The following is a 21852-nucleotide window of genomic DNA, read 5'->3' as shown; positions in this document are numbered from 1 at the left end:
CCATGGATTACATGAAATCTTTCCACCTTGATCCACCTTTGTCATGGTAGGGAGAACACGTCAATGTAAGGGTGGGGTCATCTAAGATAGCACAAGGGTTAATGTATTTGATTGCCAAATATCATTTTAAGACATAGTTTGCTTCAAAAGAGAAAGGATAATATTGTTTTCCATTTTGGGGTCATCTAAGATAGCACAAGGGTTAAGGTGACCAAAACTTTCCCTTTCCCTAAGTTTTAAACAAAAACACACCAAAGTACAGAGGTCAGGTTACATCAATAATTAGCTCTCTAGCCAGTTTTTGGAGCTTTGGAGTCAATTCATTGATTGGCCTTGACATTGCCAAAGCTCCACCTCTCTGAAAATAAACAGAAAAGACTAGCCTAATTTGGCAAGCTGACACTTTGACGATAGTCACTAGTCAATTGAAATGGCACACTGTCTGTCTCTGGAGATAAAAAAATTACCTCCAGATTTGACATTTTAGCATGGGTAGTCTTGAAACCAGGCTCATTTACTAATGAGGTAAATTAAGACTGCCTGTATAACCTGCCACCTAGTGGTTACCTGGTGAACTAATCTGGCTCCATTATTTCTGTTTTTTAAACTAGTCTCAAACAGGAAGTGCAAGTCTTGTCTGTTGGATGGCACGGATCAATATAGAGCAGCATTAAGGACAAGACATTTCTACTCTATTCTGCACTTGTGTGCCAGAACGATCAATACTGACACTGCACACTACATGTGCTACTGCTCTTATTCAGACAACTATAGTTTTACTAATCAGACATTGTTTGAACAAAGTAAAAGGTTTATTTCCATTTAGCAACTTTGGCTATAAGGACTTTCTACCCAATGGATTTTTAAAATGATCAGGTACAGATTTCATTCTTTTGTGCTTTCCGAAGGACCAGCATGCAGTGACTAAAAGTCCTACCTGGCTTTGATATAGGATGCACCTTATTAAATACATGGATGGCTTAAAAAATGTATGGAGGATGGAACCATACTAAGTAAGCTTACGCTTACGCAGTATGCTTCCTTCCTGTGGATTATTTGGAAAGTTATATTTAAAGTTTGATTAATGGCGTCTGTCAAACTTCCACACTTACATACAAGAAAAATCTATTCTTGGCAGCAGGGTATTTGTTCTGCTAAATAAAAGTGGAAAGTCAAAGCTATAATGTATATTTTTCCAAAATGTAAAGCAAAATAATTTCATTGAGGCCAAATTTTAATCTCAAATGTACATTTTTTTAAAAACTGTTCTTACAATAACTATAGTTGAAATTACCAGTGAAATATCATATTGTAAGTGCGTTTGACAACATTTTCTTTTAAACTTTTTTGATATTGAAGCAATTTAACTGAGAAAAGATTTCCAAAAAAAAGGTGCAAAGAAAATAGTCTTTTATGGATATGTAGTAAGCTCTCAAAAATGCAATGTGAAGGTTAATCAAACCAGTTTCATACTGAAGTTTTTGGAATGTGTGAGAAACCCACTGTTGGCTGTCAGATGGTAACAACTTACCGTAGTTGTCTTCATTTGAATGTCTCTTCCTCTTTTCTAGGACTATCAATAATTGCATACATTGTTGTTTTGCCTCACATACCGGCTATGAATTAATGTGACAAAAATTTGGTTAAACACACCTCCATTGTCTTTGTAGAAACAAATGTTATCTTTTATGCATTTTATTTGGCTGTCAGCAACAGTGGAAGTTATTTTTTCTGTTGAAACTCGAGCGTTACAGCCGACAGTAATTTTGGAGATGGAGATCAGAGACAAAGATAAACTACTGATTTGGGAAAGTGCCAACCCTAATATTGCATTTAATTCTCCTTTCATCAAATTGTCTCAGAACCCCAACACTGGTACAATCAGTACTTAAACTTTATTTGAACCATAGTACTAAACTTTAGTGTGGTCACCGTTAGATCACCTGGTCTCCTTCAAGAACCTCATAAGTCCCTTAAATGACTGTTGTAAAAATACAGTAACTCACCGTAGTATGTCATTGTTACTCTTTCATTAATTGTGTGAGCGTAACAAGGGTTTTGGACCGGAGCAGAACTGTCTTCCTCCTCATAAATCATGCTCCTGGGAGTGGGGAACTGTGCCTTGTTTTAAAAAAGCAGACTCAACATCAGCCACTCCCTTCTCGGCTTTTGACTGCTTCTATCAGTTTTTAGTGATTGTTTTTTTTTTTTAATGCTAGGAGGCGGAGACTCAGTATTCCTTCTGATTGGCTGATTCAAAAGTCAGTCTTTTTATAACCTAGGCCTGTTTTGAAATAAGCTAATTATATAAGCTATTACGATAGCTGTAAAACAGTGGTGAGATGTGATGAAGACACAAGATGAGTTCAAGGTGAAAGCAGGACTCCACCAAGGATCAGCTTTGAGCCCCTTGTTGTTTACTATGATGATGAACAGACTGACAGACGAGGTTAGACAGAAATCTCTGCGGACCATGATGTTTGCAGAGGACATTGTGATTTACAATGGGAGAACAGAGCATGTGGAGGATCATCTAGAGATGTGAAAATTTGCTCTAGGAAGGAGAGAAATGAAGGGCAGCTGCAGCAAGACGGTGTGTAAATGAGAGGGCTCCAAAAAACAAAAAAAACAGGGAGGTTACAGTAGATGTCAAATTGACTCACAATCAGAGAGCAGCTGCCAGGTTACCTGTGCAGGCAAACTGTAAATGAGTCAACAAAAAAATGAGAGGTCCCAATGGCAACAAGTCAGAGGATTACAAGAGGAGGGCCTGCTCAATTTTGATAAAGCAGCCTTGGATATCAATTGTTAAACTGGTAATGGTGAGCATGGCTACACCTATGCAGCAGGAAATTAGTTCATCCTGTTTCACTGTGTTTGGGAACTCCCAGTTTCCGGGCATTGGGGAAGACTGAAAAAGGTAAATGGGTAAGGATAAGGAGGACATGAGGAGGCTGCTGTGAGCAAGGAGATTGCAATGGTCAAAGTTAACTGGAGGTGAACAATTCCGCTGCTGTGACCTCTTAAACTAGAAGCGAAAAGGAAAAGTTTAAACAATAAAAACTTTGTTACAATATTACAACAAAAAGTCCATGATGTCTAAGATCCAAAACACAATTGCTTGTAATGTCAGGGCAGGTGGAGAAGGTACTTGTAGTTATCTATTTAAATGCCCATAACAGATGAATAGCCTTTGTGCAAGGCATCTAACCCCCAACAGCTCCTTAAATATTAAACCTGTGTTATTCCAAGTACCTTGATTTGATGTTATATGGGACACACGGCAGAGTTGTTTCTTTGCTTACCCTCAAATGAAGCAAAGAATTCAGTGACATATTTGAGTAAATGTGTAATAATGGTAAGATGCATTATGCATACTCTGAGTCCTATCACCAACACCCCACTGAGAAACTAATGCCCATGCTATCTGTGGTAGGCAGAGCAACATCTTATGATTTTTTTTTCTTTTTTTTTTCAGGCAACTCAAGTGGCAGCAATGAAAAATAATTCCATTCACATACCTTTCTTTCTTTTAAAAGGATTGTTACCTTGTACTTTTTGAAAAACTGAACTACAAAACCAAGGTTTTCTTCAAGTGGTAGTTAGAATTAACAATGAAGCATTTCTCTCTATCGTTTCCCTATTATTTAAACATGATACTCAATGTCCTAAACCAATCAGCAAGTTATTTTTTAATTCAATTTGTAGAGCTTTGATCCACTGCCCACAGACAGCAATACATTTTTTTTCTTAGTCTTTTTGGTGTTATATGCATCACCTACATTAGCAACCCATTGCAACATCAGCCACAATTTGTATCTTTGTGATAGAAAAAATAGTGTCTGGGGACAAATGCAGCAGCTGAAGTTGTGCTGAGGATTCTAAGTGTTGTTGTTTTTTTGTTTCTTTTTTTTATTTCCCATGGTTGACCAGTCTTGTAAAAGGGTCAAATGATAAGTAGCAAAGTAAGGCAAGGAAATGACCTCTGCTTGAAACTAGCCAGTGCTAAACATCTCGTTTTTCACCTCGCCTCACTGTATTGCAAATTATCCATTACCCTGAATTGGTGTGACGCTGCTGTGTAGTCTGAGCTGAGATTTATTTAGTTTTTATAATCTTTGCTCTACTTAGAAGGCATGTTTTCACAAATCAGAAAAAAATAAGAAAAAAAACAAACAGAAGAAGGCACTGCTGTAAACTGTTTTCCTGCCTGTCCTCTGAGGGGGAAAGTGCAAAAGGGTTAAAGCTCTACGGTAACATCTACTGTCACTGGTGTTCATTTACAGAACTACTTTAATTGTACAGCTAGAGTTCAATGTCTTGCCCAAGGACAGCTTGACAGCACGAATGACTGCAGTTTCGACCTTATCCATGCCCATTAGTGGAATGTCACTCAAAATCCTGGACCATCCCACTGTCGATTAACTGATGTTCTTCACAGCTTTATCTAAAGCTGTGTAGCACTTTGATGTAATCATTTGATAGTGATTTGTTATCTTCTTGCCAGTATAGCAGAAACGCATGTCTACGTTTATCTTGTGCTCTGATCCATCAGTCATATTCATCTGTCTTTATTTTCTGTATTGTGAGAAGAACATAATTCTCTTGGGTTGCCATGCAGGACACCTAAAGGGGCATTATGGAGTCCTGCATCACGATTAGCTTAATGTATGATGCAGCATAAATTGTGATTGGATTTTGTCCCAACAGCACTCACTCAATATTTCACACATTAATTGAATCTTATCAGCATTGACATGTATGTCTCAACAGCTCATTAAAAATCTGCATTGGATGAGAAACTTTAGGGCTTTAAAAACAAAACGATGTACTTTAGAAACACAGGGGGAAAAAATAACATGAGAAAACAATATAAAGGCATAGCACCAAAATCTACAATGTAAGCGCCACAACTGATGATAACATTATGTTTAATAAAAGAAAAAAGACCAAGAACAACTCCAAAGGTTTACCAATGCTCCAGCTGAACTTCATGATCTAAGGCACAGGTGTCCAAACTTTTGACAAAGAGGTCAAGATTTGGTGAGGTGAAAATGTGTGAAGGTTAACCGATCAGGTTACATTCTTTAAACCGTTCTTAAGGCCCGTACACACCGGGACGAATATTCGACAGGCGTTATTCCCCAGCGTTTTTCAACATGTTTTTTGTGTTCACACCCAGGCGATTTTCACTGACGATGAGCCGAGCGAACATGCAATTTCATTCCCTGACATTAGTTGGCGCTTAATGTAAACAGAAATACTCCTGTACACAAGGTGGCGCTGCGCAACTTTACGCTTCTTAAAGTCGCTTTCCACTCAGAAGAAGAGAGCAAGTATTTACGCGCTTGTCAGAATCATACAAAGAAAACATGAATATTTCAAGCACCAGTTGCTCCAACTGCCGCTTTTGCAACTGCAAAAGCGGCAGTGTAGACGCTACTTGGCGTCTATCTTCTTCGCTGGTATATGTGCTCAGAAAGGCAGTTTTGTGCTTGAGCACCCCAAAGTTGTTTTTACTGTAACTTCAGAAGCTCCAGACACGTGTGTAAAAGCGCCATTCTCATTGGTCGTATAGTTTTTGACACGGCGCGTCAAACCAAAAAAACGAACCCGAGGCATTTTTTAAAAAGTGACGCTTTGACGCGTGGCGTTTTTTCGCGTCGGTGTGCACACTCACATTGGTGCCCTTTGTTTAGTCACGAGGCGTTAAACGTCGGCGAATATCGCGGGCAAAATTCGTCCCGGTGTGTACGGGCCTTTACAGTAAATGCAAATGAACTATTACTGAAAATTTTATTGCAATGGAATATTTCTTATTTCTTTATAAGGAACAGAATCTAACAGAAGCTAATCAAATTTTTACCAAAATAACTGAAAATGTACTGAAGATTTTCAAATTTAAAGACCATGCATCATTCTTTCCTAGTTAGCCTAAAATACTTAGCATGTTTCATCTTGCAGCGCATCTTAATATTGAACTCCTTGAAAACAGCCAATCTCTTGGCATATGAGGCAGACACAAATGATGTATTTCACTCAAAAATTGTCAAAGTTCAAGTTAAACCGAAAGTGGTAACCCTCACTGTCAACTTCCACTTTTTAATTCACGGTCAAAATTTTAGAAACGAGCTAAAGTGTCACACAATGGTGTAACCCTTGTGCTATCCTAGTGACTTTAACATTGGGAGTTGGGTCATCTAGACCCACTAGACAGTGCTCTGAACCTTTTTCTTCAATGATTTGTGATCTTCAATGGTTTCCATGGATTACATGAAATCTTTCCACCTTTATCCACCTTTGTCATGGTAGGAAGAACACGTCAAAGTAAGGGTGGGGGTCATCTAAGATAGCACAAGGGTTAAAATGGCATATAACCTAATTAAGCCAATCACAATCAAGAAATTGTACACAGACTGTTTTTAGAAAGTGCTGAGGGCTGGATATTATTAGTTTTTTAACAGTAGCCTGCAGGCCGGTGGAAATTTGAATATGGACCACATTTGGCCATGGGCCGGACTTTGGACATGCCTGGTCTAAGGAAATAAAAGAAATTGTGGGATTTACTCTTATTTTGATTGAGTTTTGTGATTTAACTTTTTTTTTCTTTAAACCCAGTTAAGTAGAAGGTGTTGTTAACATGGGTTGGGACTCATTGGGTAGCACCTATGTGTAATTATGTGTGGAGGTATTTAATGCATAGCTGCATTTAGTTAATTGTAAATTTCATGAGGTTAAAACTGAGAAAAAGTCCAAATCTGTATCATTTTGCACAATGTTAAATTTGTCTGATAACTGATGATGTCTAATATTTTAACCCAAGGCATACCCACACTACTTTCAAAGGAATGTTTTTGTTTATTAGTTGACTATAAATACTCTCTAAATTAATCATCTACTGATAATTTAATATTAATATTATTATTTTCTTTTGTTGTTGCTTTTTTCTTACCTACTTTGGAGTCAATTTAAAAATGTCCAATACATTCAGCCATTTTTTAGACAACAATAATCAATGTTAAAATATTTTTTGTGGACGGATTTGTGGATTTGTGGCCTAAGCAAGTAAAATGATGTAATTTTATAATCATTTTTGACTAGATTTGTGTTGCATACAGTTTGAACAGCCTTTTTTTAATCTCTTATAGTCATTATTAAGTAGAAGTGGGTCTTGTGCTCTTTTTTTTGAAAAACGGCTCATTTGCACTTGCCAAGCTGGACCTGTTCACTGTTCATGTTGACATCACCTTGCATCTTCTTCTTCCGTGACTTCAGCTTATGTTTCAGTCTAATTGGACCGCATCTATCCGACTATGTCCATAGTTCTTGTATTCATGAGCCACGCATCACCAATTTCACCACTTCCATCCTAGATAAGGGTCTAATTTTACCCAGAATGAAATCCCACGCAGAATTTGAAAATTTACTTCTGCTTGGAACATAGAACTCGGAAAAATAAGAGCCCACGTTCATTTTTTCAAGGGGTTTTGCCTTGATCTGACCAAACTGAACTAATTTAAATGTTTGATTACAAAAAAAACCAAAAAACTGAATTTTTATCATTATTTCTGAGGAGAGCAAGAATAAGACAACAATGCTTAAATCTATATGGTCCATTAGCATTAAGCCACCATTTAACTGATGTTGCTCTATATCAAGGATGTGGAGTGTTGCAACTAATGCATTGTTTGCAATGTTTAAACTTACATCAGTTCCAGGGCCATTTACGGTGCTCAGCCTAAATTTGTGAACAATATTTCAGAGAACTGGTTATTTTTTGTATGTGGAAAATGTTTCACATCTTTGAGTTCATACCACAAAACATGGGAGCAATAACAAAAGTGTTGCGTTTATATTTTTGGTCAGTGCAAGTACACCATCTTTAAAAAGAACAAATTTAATCAGTAGCTCAATGAACAAAAGAACAATTTCCAAACTTTTCACAAAGCTGATTTTTATTGAAGAGTTCTTCAACTCATACCATGAAATTAAGGTTAATCTAATTTTATCTAATAGGTTTGGGGACAAATCGGTAGAATCTGCAGTTGCAAGGTGCAAAGAGGGGTGTCCAGTGAAGGGGTATGTGAAGAAAAAATAAGTCCGATAATCCAAAATCCTAATTAATGGTCGAGGCCAAGTCGTAATCCAGAGATCTAGTATGCAAAATCCAAACATAAGGCTAAGGCAGATCTGGTGGGAAGAAAATGTGTCTAAAAGTTAAAAATAAACCAGAGGCAGACTAAAAGAATCCAGTCAGGCAGCGATAAGAAGAGATCGAAGTTGATGCACAGCATCATAGAGATGTATAGGGAACAAACAGGTCAAAGCAATGCAATTCATTGTTGAAGTAACTACATAGGGAGTGCTGCAACAGGAAGTAGTGAAGTCAGAATAAAAGCCATGATGGGAAATATGAAAAAGTTCAACTTTTTTCTGTGTAAAATCTTCTTTTCTTTACAGTCTATATCTTTGTTTAAAGTCCATTCAAGACAAAGTGAACGTCGGGTTTATTTTTTGAACTTCCACCATTTTTGTCATGCTACGTTCTGAAAAGTCTACGTAAATGACAGTTTCCGGTTTCCACGTTCAAAACTCTTTGCCTAGCTATGCAGGTTTTTAATGTTTTTTTAATGCCTACTTCTCTAGTTGATTTCAGTCAGATGTGGGTATATCCTTTGAATTGTGGTTGTGCTTCATCATGTCTTCTTTTCAGATCCTAATTTCATTTTGATAGCTGTGATTTAAACTTTTGGTTCATCCTTCCATTTTTGAGTCCTTGGTTATTTTTCTTTTTTTCAGTTTTACAACCATACATTTAATTCCTCTTTATTCAGCCAGTGGCCTTTTTTCTGTGGGTAATGTGGGCAGTAACCGAGGGCGCAATCAAGTGCCTAAAAAAAAAATAAAGAAATTGCCATTTTTCTACACTAAAACCGTTCATTTCCATGTAAAGCAATGCAATTTGCGCTAGGGCACCCCGACTGTGTCAACTTGCTGCTATACTGACAGTAGGCAGGGCCGGTGTTACTGCATGATTTCCAGATAGTCCTGCCTTGCTCATGGCTGATTAGCTGGTTCAGGTGTGTCCAGCCAATCAGAACATGCCAGAGCAGTGTATGTTGGAAAACATGCTGGAATGCGGCCCCTCAGTGCCCACCTCTGGTGTAGAATATGCTGGAGGAGCGTGCATGGGGGGCACTTGCAACTACAGACGATGTGAACAGGTAGAGAGTAAAGGCAGGTGGATTCATTTCTGACTTGGCTTTTGGTTCTCCCCTTTGGCAATTGCCCATCTGTTTTGGCTGCAGTGCTAACTGTGTCCCTTTGACAACCCTTAGCTGCTGATTAAACTCTACATGTTATGTGTGTGTGTGTGTCCCTGACCACTTCACATCTTCAAACACAATCACTCATAAATTCACACGATATGACATTTGTTTTTAAATTTTAGGAACAGTTACAGGTAGATAAAAGGTGCTGCGTTATGTGGTGAAGGAAAATTGATCCCTTACAGGTCACATTTCCCTACAACATAGATTTTTCTTTTACAGCTAATCAATAAGACATTTTTACACACATAATTGCTATCATAAAAAAACTCGGTTAAGTCTTTTGTAACCTTCAATAGTTGTAAATGGATCACAGCCAGAGGACTTGTTCCCAGAAGCCAATGGTCTCCTGATTTTTTTTTTTTTAACTTGTCCTGTCCAACAGCTGAGCAAACAGATGACAGCTGAGGGTCTCTTGTGTTGGACATATTTTACTTTTTCAGAAATGGGTTATGAATCTTCTGACACACCAGATGTATATTTAAATAAACCCCTTTTGTAATTTAGACTAAACTTTATTTATATTAATTATTTTTGTAACACTTTTTGTTGGACCGGACAGGAAAGAAAGGGAGGAAAAAAGAGAGAGGGATGTTCGATGGGGGGGGATAGGAAGGTGATTATAGAAGGAGGGGGGTACAATCATAAAGCATCATAAGGCAACAAGATGCTGGAAGTTTATAATCACCTACTGTCTTGATTTGGTTTTGACTCACCACAATCCTACTAGAATCATGCATTTTGAGTCGGGTTCTTTTCTTCTGTAGCCCTGCGACCCCCAAAGGGATTCAGCAGTTTCTGAAGATAGATAACTGGATTTATGGTGTTTATTAGTAAAATGAATTAGTGGTTTGTCGATCACCGCTAGCTCCATAGAGAAAGTGTGTATGTACGTTAGCCTGGGGGTGGTGCTGGCAGCGCAGACTCTTCCTGGAAGGGGCTGTTCTTCACTTATCTACGTCACAATTTGAGTACCCGCTTTTCTGTGTCTCGTTACACGGCATGCACTGCTCTGACGTCGTCCTGAAAGCGACCTTGTAGTTCCTCCTCCGCCGTACTATAGTAACAAGTAAAAAATGTTGTTCCTGACATTCACAACTGGTTATCGAGATATAAAGTTTCAATAAGTTAACTGTCCTGATAAGGAACGTAAAGCGCAGCATGTCTTTCTCTGGCTATTTTGACCCGCCCTCATAGTTCCTGGCCAATGACTGATGAGATCTTAAGTCACGTGGTTTTGTTTGGTCCGTAATAGAATGGACCGCTTGATGCCAATCTGAATTCAGACCAAACACAAGGTTCGAGACTCCATCCACAACAAATTCAGTGGACTCGATCCGAAGCAAAGGATTTTCCCAGCCTGAATATACCCTAACGTCACAACACCCGCTGTCATGCTTGTTAATTGTAAACAAACAGTCAGCTTGACCACAATGTCCCAGTCTTACTCTGCTAATCACCAACACTTCGGTATGGCAGAATAAGGGTGCCAGTAGGCACTTCTTTACTGACTTCTGACGTGAATAGAAAAGTCTCAGCCTTTGCTCCTTGCCCCATTCAGTCTGTCAAGATGCTCTTTGCGTGCACTATAGCACTCCTGTTTACCCAAAGAAGTTAGAAGATCAACATTATTGTTCGAAAGAGACTGCTTTGTTGCTGATGCCTAAATAATACAATCTTAAGGCTGATTTCCACTGGTCCGTCTGTGGTGAGTCTCCGCTGTTTTGACACAAAAAAACGGTTATTAATCAATCAAATGTTTACATCACCTCCGTCATGTCTGTTTTCCATTCCATGCCAGTTCGCACGCTTAAATCTTTATACACGAGTTCTATTTCCAGTCCGTTAGCATGTCTATTTTGCAGCAAAAAGCCAGGGAACCAGAAACAGGTACGGGTTTCAAAATAAAAACATCCGTTGTTCTTTCAAAGTAAAACTTTTTAAGACTTAATTTAATTTCAGTCAGACAACTCATGCAGTAGAAAGCTTTATTTTCCATATTTTTTAGTTTGGCATGAGGCTATGTTCAGATACAATAAAACAAGATCCCAATAGAAAACTTCAGGTAAAAAACCATCCCCTAACGGAACTCACAGGTGGAAGCCGGAAAAAGAGGGTGGGGCGACAAATGTAGCGCTCTCGGAAATGGATGACAGAAGGCCCAAAGCAAACACCTGGTTGTTTAAGTAGGTCGCGGAACAGGTGAGTTAATATGCTGAACTGTTTACTGGGAGGTGTAAACAGGTAAACGCATTGCTTAGCTGCCCGCCTGAAATTCTCCCGAGGTCGTTAATATTTACGGTGATGTGCTCACGCAAAAGCGCATGCAAACCCTGCGGATAACACCACCATGAATGATGAAAGTTTATTTTTGGAGGTTAAAATAAATAAAATTATATATTACACAAAACATGTATTTTACAAGGACTGCATTAGGCAAGGAGAGGGCATGGGGTTTGATTGTTTTGATGAGCGCAGAGAGCGGGATGGACTACTTGACACCGGCGTGACGGGACAAACCACTCTTCCGGGATCCAGGGTTGAGGAGGGATGGACTGGAGATGAACAGAGTCGGAAATGCACCGCAAACAGATCAGTGTAAATTCAGGGCTGGACGTACAGCTGTGACTCCGCCCTCTCACCTGTGCATCCTGTGGAGCAGTCACAGCTGCCTCCATTTTGCCAATTTACTGCGCAGCTTTTAGGGGAAGCCTTTCTGTCTCCTCAGTGTGAGCTTGTCTTATATTCTGCTGGAGTTTAAACCTGTTGATTTTGAGTTCATTAGTCTGGTTGAGTTTTTCCTTAAGACATTTTTGAGACTCACTTGATATTTTTGCTCCTGGTTCTTCCCTGAACCTCCGTTTTTGGCCGACTGTGACAGGTACATGTTTAACAGTGAATCTCTGAAGTTTCACACTTCATGTCAGACTGTCTTATTAATCCACATTTGATTTCCAGAGTTACGTTCTTGCTTCTGTATTTACTGTCAAACTACTGCTTAGTACTCATGAGGGTTTCTGCTTTTATGTGCTCTTTTGTCTGTGAGCCATTAAACCAAATTCATTACTGTCAATAAGACAATGAAGTTATGAGCTGCGCTGAGGAAAGGAGTCTATTAATGTGTGCGCTGTGGAATGACGGCTATAGTAAGACCTTTCCACATGGGTTATTTACCCGCCTTTATTAATTAAAATAATTTTAATGAACTCCCCAAGCAGCATTTTATAGTTACCATGGTGACTAAAAATATTGCAGTTTATATAAATTTATGCATTTTTTTTTTTACCGTAAAGTTGCTGCAAAACTGTCATGTAACTTTTTAAAATGACAGTAAATGAAAGTTCATCTGTGATCTTAGGTTCTTGTCCTATAAGCCACCCTTCCTTCATACTCTTACTACTTATGAGCTAAGCTGCTTCTTCATCTACATTTCTGGAAAATGTAATGTATGCTTTCACTTCAAATCGAAACAAAAAAACAGAGGCGGAGGAGTAAGCTGTGGCTTAATGTGTTTACTAGATATGAAAATGTGGCTTTCAAAGATTTTTATGTATGCGATAATGGAGGGATGAACCAACAACAAAGCCTCAAATCTTCACAGCAAAGGTCTGTGTCAGTGTGTTTCCTATTAAAGGGTTGCAGCTCTGTTTGTGCACATGGAAGGGTGCTGCAGTGTGAGCTCTCTTATGAAGCACATCAAAGTAGTAAGGTCCCTGTATGATGTCTAATAGAACGCGTTTCAATTATGGTGCCGTGCTTTGGAAGAGTTTAAGAAAACTTATAAAAACTTTTTTGGTTTTTTTACTCCATCTAAAAAATGTAATCCCCATGTTTTCTGTTAAATATTCAACAAGCAGCATACATATATAACAAAAAAGGCCTCCAATGTTTTCTATATTTTATCAAAACATGACTGGTTTGCAGTTTTTACCAATAAAAGGAAGTATACATGGGTAATTGCATAGATTCATTCATTTCTTCATTCCTTCATTCATGAATGAAAGGTAATTGCATAGATTGTCTTTTAAATTGAAGTGAAAATGAAATGCACTCTGTCTTAGATATACTATAAACAAGCTTTGAGTAGTTTAAATAAAAAAGAAAAATAGAATAAAATTAAAACTTAAGTTGCCATGACATTTTCTAATTTTACCTTTTTTTTAACCAAAATTCTTACAAATAAAACAGGGAATTCATTAAATTGATTTAACCAGATCATTTTGAAAATTCACTGTAAATAAAACTTTGGGATTACAAGTTAAAAAACAGCATTTGGAAAGAACATTATAGCTTTTTTTTTTCCTTTTTCAAAGGTTTATTGATTGGAACCACCTCACCAATGGATACAGCAACAACAAAACAGATTTGTTTTCAGGTTAAAAAAAAGTTCTGTGGGGTCAATGACACTGTTCCTGAAGTTTGTGGGATGATAACATTTCTGTACTTAAAGAAATGAAGATTTTTCAACAGTTTCTCTTTTTTTCTGCTTCATACTGCAACAAGGATTTTTCTTTTATTTAAACTCTACCAGTTGATGTATATGGAAACTCTTTAGTCAACATGCTGTTTTTCAAATCCACCTTTTTATGGAGTGACTTTTATGCCATTATTCCAAGTGCAATGCTCACTGCTTTGAGTGTAAAACTTTAAAAGATTTGTGCTCAAAGTATTTTGGACTTGAATCAGAAAAATGAACTTGAAACTCAAAGATGTGTGCAATCAAAACAATTTTCCCTTGGGAGAAATGATGCCTTCTGCGCCTAAAACAGAGCAGGGCAAAGCGTTACAAATGTGCCCCAAAAGCCAGCCAATCACAGACATGGACAGGAAGGTTGATGCTGATTGGTCAGAAAAGGTTTTGGTGCAAGAAGAGAGAGAATTTCCCTTGAGTGAAAATTGTTTTGATTGCTTGTATTTTTCAGTTTCAAGTACATTTTTCTGTTTTAAGTACAGAAATTTTTTTTAGGACACAAAATGTTTATGTTTTATGCTCAAAACAGTGAGTGTTGCGCTTGGAATAATGGCTGAGAAATCACTCTGTTCCCTTTTATGTGCTGTTGTTACACACTCTTTTATTGTATAAACTACTCAATAAAATATAAATTATGATCAAACTTCAAGTACTACTCATTGTGAATGCTAAATATTTTTTTATTTTACTAATAATGTATATCCACTGAGTAAAATGACCTCAGGTCACAAAGCCATTGCAGGCTCTTCATATCAATTCCTCAGTTAAAGGTGGTCCCCTCTCAGGTCAGGTCATTAATATTAAAAATTAACGTTCATCTTATTAAGGAAGCTTCTATCAATGTAGGCAAATTGGGAAGTTATATAGCATTGATTGTGTTTATCATATTTTAACCCTACCAGACAAATTGTATCCCTTTTTGTATTTTTTAAATTTCCCATTTAAATAAACTCCTCCCATCGTCCTGTGTAGAAAAAAAAACTGGGCAAATCAGTTTGTTGATCCAAGTTGTATAGTTAGGCCTGTAACGGCAAATTTTACTGTTTAATGTTTAGTCTTTCCATAGATTTCAGAACAACTGTTTTCTGTTTGAGCTGCAAGTAAATCAGAGGATTTTTCATCCTTCCAAATGTTTTGAAATTAATATCAAGAAAAAAATGCTCACGATTTGTTTTTCACTGTTTAGATATATTGATAACTGTTTTTTTTTTTTTGTTTGGGGGGGGGGGGGGGGACTAGATGATAAAGTGTAAAACAAGCATGTTTTGGTTTAACAGATTTAAATCTTTTTTTAAACCAAAATGAAAACTTTAAATGTTTGAATGCATTTTAGCCCTGTATTTTTTAACTTTATTGACTGTGTGCAAAACAGAGTTAACGTATTCACTGTGCTTTAAACTGTTTACAGTAGCTTTTTAGTATTTGACATCATAACAAATGCACAGCATTGCATCAAGTATCTTTCTTTTTTCTTCCACTTTCTATACCAGCTTATTTCCTTACAAGGTCACAGGGTTACTGGAGCCTACCCAGCTGCTGTCAAGCTAAGTCGGGGTACACCCTGGATGGTTAACCAGTCCATCGCAGGGCCTCACAGAGATAAAAAAATTAAATGAAAAAAAAAGAACACACTCAGAAGGCACAATTTAGAGTTACCAATCAACCTATAAAGCATGTTTCTGAATTGTGGGAGGAAGCCAGAGTGCCCAGAGAAAACCCGCACATGCAGGAGTAGAAGGTGTAAGGATCCAGCTGGGGTCTGACCCATGACCTTCTCAGTGTGAGATGAGTGCTAACCACTACGCCACCATGCAGCGTTCTTACATTTTAAAATATATTCAATGAACAAAAGAAAGAAAAGTTGCTACTGTACTGGTATCATACTGTGTGTGGTATACATGTGCTTCCTTCAGACAAAGAAGAACAGGAATACAGCTTTTTGGAGGTTTTTGTTAGACCTGGAAACAAACCTTTTTCCTAAAGAGGAGCACTTGATGTGAGAAACACAAAATGTTGACCCTATAAAATACACTTTTTGCTGTTAACCTTTTGCAGTTAAAACCAATCATAGACATTGCCTGTGTTTACTGTGTAATCGTAGAAAAAAAAAAGGGTTTCTTTGCAACATTATCGCAGAGAGGCTTGAGTAATTTTCCTTGGCAGGGCCAGTGTCCTGAACAGAAATGACTCTGAAGTTAACCGTACAAAACCATTAAATAAATGGATGAAAAATTGTTCAGTATTCCAAGGGGAGCACAGCCTTTTGCCAAGAGCAAAGGAACATTGCAGATGCAAGTCAGTGAAAAGGGCAGATAGGATTTCCACCAGTCTTAAAGACGCAGAAAAGTTTCTGCAGAGCTCACTACAGGTCTTAAAGTTCATCACTTTGATTTAGTGTCAGAAAGTTTATTTCTCATAACTACATGATAATTAGATACTGAGAGTACATGGAGATATTTTCTTTAATGAAGCATTTAGTTTGATTTTAGGGATGAAGATGTGCTCTTTGTTGTCAATTACTTGAGGTTATATCTTTGTTCCTTCACCTTGTCATTTCCATCTTCCCACGCTGTCAGTCCAACCTCTCCTTCAGTCTGACACACTGTTATGGTGACGTGCTGACCTGTCCTGCCAGAATTTCTCCAGACTGAGTGATAAACAACTAGCCTCCCCCCATCCACCTCTTCTTATAGTGCTCTTGGAATGTCATTATTGGTTGGTACCACCTCTCGACTCCCCTCATCCACCAACAGAAAGACTAGTTCTGTGGTTTCCCTTTATTTGTGCCATGCAAGCGCCACCATGATGGTTTCCAACAGCCAACCTCTATGCTATTACTGAAGAGGAATGTAAACAACAGACCACAAATCGTTAAAGTATAGAGCTATTAACAAGAAGTACTACGTTTAGCCTCCTTTTACTTGAGCAAGTGAATGCATTAATAAAAGAAGAGTAATTGTGTTTTTTAGTTCCTTGAATACGAGTTAATTAAGTAAATCTCACTAAATAAAACCAAAGTATGGGGCATTTTTTAGCTAATTATTTAAATGAACTGCTACTAGCAATGAATAGATGGCAGCATAAATCTACAAATTTAGAGTTGATTTTTATATCACCCTTTCTAAAATACAACTTTTAGTGGTAAATCCAACTACATGACTCTGCAGTTCAATTTCCAACTAAATGTTCCTTCCCTCTTTAAACAAAGTCTTCCCATGTCCTGGTGTAGGAAAAACAACAGAGGAAATCAATATATTACCTAATGTTTCTCAAACTTCCTAAGAATTGCCGATAAAGGGCTCATGGTGTTTGTTAATCCTAAAAAAATATCTTTTTGTACTGGAGACTCAAAGGGAAAAACATACAGGAGTTAAAAAACTGTCTTATCAGCAATGTAAATGTATGGATCTTTCTTTTTTTTTTGCTTTCTTTGTTTGCATTACAACCAGATGTTTTCCATTTAGATGTTGACATCTGTCCTACATTCTACAGTATTTTATTCTACGTCCTTATTTTGTTTGTTTAGTCAGGAAGGAGAAAGAATTTGGCAAATGGGGAGAAATGAGTAAAGAAATCATGTGAAGGAGAAAAGGAAGCAGGGTGGGTGCAGAGTGCAGAAAACCAAACATTTGAACATAAAGAGAAAAACATCAAAATAGCTTATATAAGTTGCTTGAGGCTTAACTTTATCAATACAATAAAGAACTGTTCGCTTTGAGGCTTCTTTTTTTGTACACAGCTCTACAGTACACACTAAAATGTCCATGCAGGTTTGCGCCTACACTCCTATGTATTCTCGTTGCCATAACAACCAATGAATCCTGTGCCCTTCAAAAGAATTAGCATTCAGCTCTGTCACTTCTGCCACACAAACACTTCCACCATCACAGGAGCTCATGACTCTGGGATCAAATGTCAGTCTAAATGTGACTGTGGACTACTGAGATCTCCATGCTAAAACATCAGAACAAGTCCGTCTTTCTCTTTTTTTTTAAAAGTTTATACAGATGGAGACAGTGGGCACCATTTACTGGGACAAGTCATCATGAGTAATTTCTCTCAGCAGGTGTTCAGGCAGAACTGAATGTTCTGGGAGACCTTTTTAGTGTCAAAATAAAGATGCGGAAGCCAGAAAATGTAAGAAAAAAACACAAAGTAAATAACCTCTAGGAAAAGGTTGCCAGCTTAATTCGTGTTTTGTTTTTTTCTGAGATTTTTCTTTTGGCATATGGAATGAATAGAAGAGACAATGATATGCTTTTAAATTATGCAATTTAGCTGATGCAAGCACGCTTAAGTTGATGAAAAAAAAAACAGTGTTTGTGGTCTTTGCACTAAAGTTTAAATGAGAACTAAAAACGTTGATGCAGGCACATCATAGGTCTTCTATTCATCATGTTCAATGTCTTAACACTTGTGCTATCTTAGATGACCCCACCCTTACATTGACGTGTTCTTCCTACCATGACAAAGGTGGATAAAGGTGGAAAGATTTTATGTAATCCATGGACACCAGTGAAGATCACAAATCATTGAAGAAAAAAGGTTCAGAGCACTGTCTAGTGGGTCTAGATGACCCAACTCCCAATGTTAAAGTGCCTAGGATAGCACAAGGGTTAATTCAGAAAGCAAGTAGTTTATTTCCAAAACCTAATGAAGCAACAAAATAACTACTATTTATAATTTAACTGTATATATTTCAATTTTGCTGTTTACATAAAAATGGTTAATGGAATCTAACCATTCTACACAGTACGTCCTGAAACCCAATGAACTCAAGAAGTCTCAGAGCTGTACTGTGGTATGTTGACCCTTAAAACAAAACCTTAAGCTAAGTTCACATCGCCATAAATAAGCATTGAAGAAGGCACTTTGTATGAAAAGTTTATGTAAATGATCATAAATGTGTGTTTCAGGTTTCGGCGTTCAAAACTCTCATATTCGCGCTAAGTTACACAAGTTTTTACGACTGTTTTAAGGCTCTAAACAAAACGCACCACCACTGAACAGGTGTTGCACATTAAATCAGGTCAAACTTTGACCTGATCAGGACTCAGATTTGGTAGTGACACATGATAATTGTGTTTTATGGCTGGCTGGAGATAAATGTCACCAAGTCTCTCATTTATCTTATTCAGTTAAGCAACAAGAAACCCTGGGTTCCTCTGTAAACTTAGCTACAGATGTGCAAGATTATACAAGATTTAAGTCTAAGTTTAAGGATATGTACTTGATTGCTGCTAAGAATTACAACCTTTTCAAGTAGCCCATCTTTTGTGTGAAGTTCAGGTGTGAACAGGAGAAGTTGTGAGCATGAGAAATTAACTTGAATTAACAATATCACGCATGTCATTGTCATGTAGATTTAAATAGTTGGATACACTTACCGGTAACTTACCAGCTGCTACTCTTTGAAAAGAAAATGGGACCAACTGACTTCAGAGTTGGTTAAAAATATCATGTGGATGAGTTTGTCTCATTTCTGGTGGTAAAAAAAGGACAAAGTAAACTCACAGAGTCGCTTAGGCCCAAAATCACAGTCTTTCTGGGAGATTTGTTTGTATGTTTAAGAGGTTTGACACAAATCTGATGTTTTTTTCCAGATTACAACAAAGTCTGCTTTACCAAAAAAATTTGAGGGAAAATCTAAAGCATCAGTGGCAGTGAATTCTACGACCTTATCAAAGGATAACATTCATGAACATACAAGTGCTAACAGATATATCACTTTCACTGCCAAAGCCTAGTACTGAGTGCTTACAGACACTTGCAGGAAAAACCTCAGCAGCTTTTTCTCAGACTGTCTCAGATCTCATAAACACACAGTCCTATACTTAACCAACTGAGCCATCCAGCCAATGAGCTTAGTGCTTATTCACAATATTAGTATTTGACAACATCCAAAGATTCTAGCTCGTAAGGAGCTAGTGTGCACACCTCACTAATGGCAAGGGGGGTGGCTTAACCCTTGTGCTATCTTAGATGACCCCACCCTTACATTGACGTGTTCTCCCTACCATGACAAAGGTGGAAAGATTTAATGTAATCCATGGACACCAGTGAAGATCACAAATCATTGAAGAAAAAAGGTTCATAGTACTGTCTAGTGGGTCTAGATGACCCAACTCCCAATGTTAAAGTGCCTAGGATAGCACAAGGGTTAAGGACCCCGTACGGCAGCATCACTGTTACTCCAGAAGTGTAACTTACATTTCCTTACAATTACTTTACAATACATTTACCACATGCAAAACAATCACGTTTCACTTTCATGATGTGACTTACGGTGGCCACATTTTTTAAATTTTTATTTAGCGTTTATTTAACCAGGAAAGTCCCACTGAGATTATACACCTCTCTTCCAAGGGAGTCCTGGCCAAGAGGTAGCAAATTTCAATACAAAAAATACATAAAAACAAACATTATTAAAACCACATACAGTATATCATAAAAAGCAGTTGCACATTAATGTTTCAGCCCCTGATGCTTTGAGCTTGTTCTTAAAAACATTTAAAGATACCAGTTCAGTTAGTTTCCAGTCTTTCTGCAGCATATACCAAGCAAAAGGAGCAGAGTGGACAAAGGCTTTTTTCCCCAGCTCTGTGCGGCCAAATGGAACAGTAAGCAACAACTGGTCTTTAGATCTTAAGGAGTAAGATTCCACACTTCTTGTGATTAAAGAACAAATGTAGGGAGGCCGTAATCAGTAATCCAAGCAAGGCCTTCTAAATAAAAGTGTACCAATGTCCCTGCCTCCTAGTGGCCAGAGAAGGCCATTGTACTCTTGAATACAAGTCACAATGGTGCGTCATGGATCTACAGTTGGTAATGAACCTCAGGGAAGCATGATACATGGTGTCAACCTTTTTGAGATATGAAGATGAGACATTCATATACAGAATATCACCATAATCCAGCACAGATAAAAATGTTGCAGCGACAAGACACTTTTTTTTACTTCAAAAGAAAAACACAACTTGTTATGGAAGAAAAAGCCAAGTTTAAGTTTGAGTTTTTTTTTACAAGTTTTTCTATGTGAGATTTATAGGTGAGGGAGTCGTCAATCCAGACACCATGAGCCACAAGGGAACTTCAAGACACACCTGCTCCCCCTTTAAGATACAGCTGCACCTGTCAACGACACTCTACAGGCCATGACAACCCAAAAACCTGCATCACTAATTTGGCTGCATGTGACTAAGGCTTTAGGTTCTACTTCAACACTTTTCTCATGTCCACAGAATAGCTAAAGACATTGTTTTGGTCCATAATTCCCAGTTGAAGTCTGGACAAAGTTTTGCTGGCTGCTCAGGATCTTTTTCCGTTTACCAGGTTTTCACGAGGTTGAGCATCTCACCCAACAGTTGGATACAGTTTAGGTCTGCAACAATGTCACATAAATTAGGTTTGAAGCCAATACCTCACTGCAAGAGTTCAGAATGTAGTCAAGACTACACAGTGGTTGGTGTAGGATTGATTCCTGTTTCTGTGGTGTCAGTGAGACCATCTATTCATCCATTTTCTCAACCCAGTGCATCCCTTTTGTGGTTACAAGGTCACTGGAGCCTGTCCCGACTAATGTGTGGACGAAGGCGCGCACACCCCGGACAGGTCGCCAGCCTACCACAGGGCCACACAATCACTCCCACAAACCCACCTGAATTCAATTTAGAGTAACCTATGAAGCATGACTCAAAATTAGCTCTTCATTCCATGTATCCCAGATCAAGTCAATCGTGAACTGCCACTTGTCAGCTCTTCAGCTGGTGATGACTTCACCAGGTTTCCTAGGAGACCTTTTCCAACCTTTTTGATCAGCTCTTCCTAACCTTTTCACCTTATATTCCAGAGTGTTCTCTGTCATCACAGAGTCTGAGGTTTAGTACTGCTGCCTGCTCCAGCTCTGCATATGTTGCCTCAAGCAAGAGACTGTTATGCCATTTCTTGGTCCCGAGTCATTGAATTTTATTGGATCCATGTATCTTAAACAAACAACCTTGATAGCAGCTCTCTGTAGCTGCTGTGCTTTCAATTGAACCTGGTAATCTGAGA

This window comes from Oryzias latipes, chromosome 1 (assembly GCF_002234675.1).
Source record: "Oryzias latipes chromosome 1, ASM223467v1".
NCBI lineage: Eukaryota > Metazoa > Chordata > Actinopteri > Beloniformes > Adrianichthyidae > Oryzias > Oryzias latipes.
The sequence above is the reverse complement of the archived record's forward strand: the minus strand, read 5'-3'. Positions refer to the sequence as shown.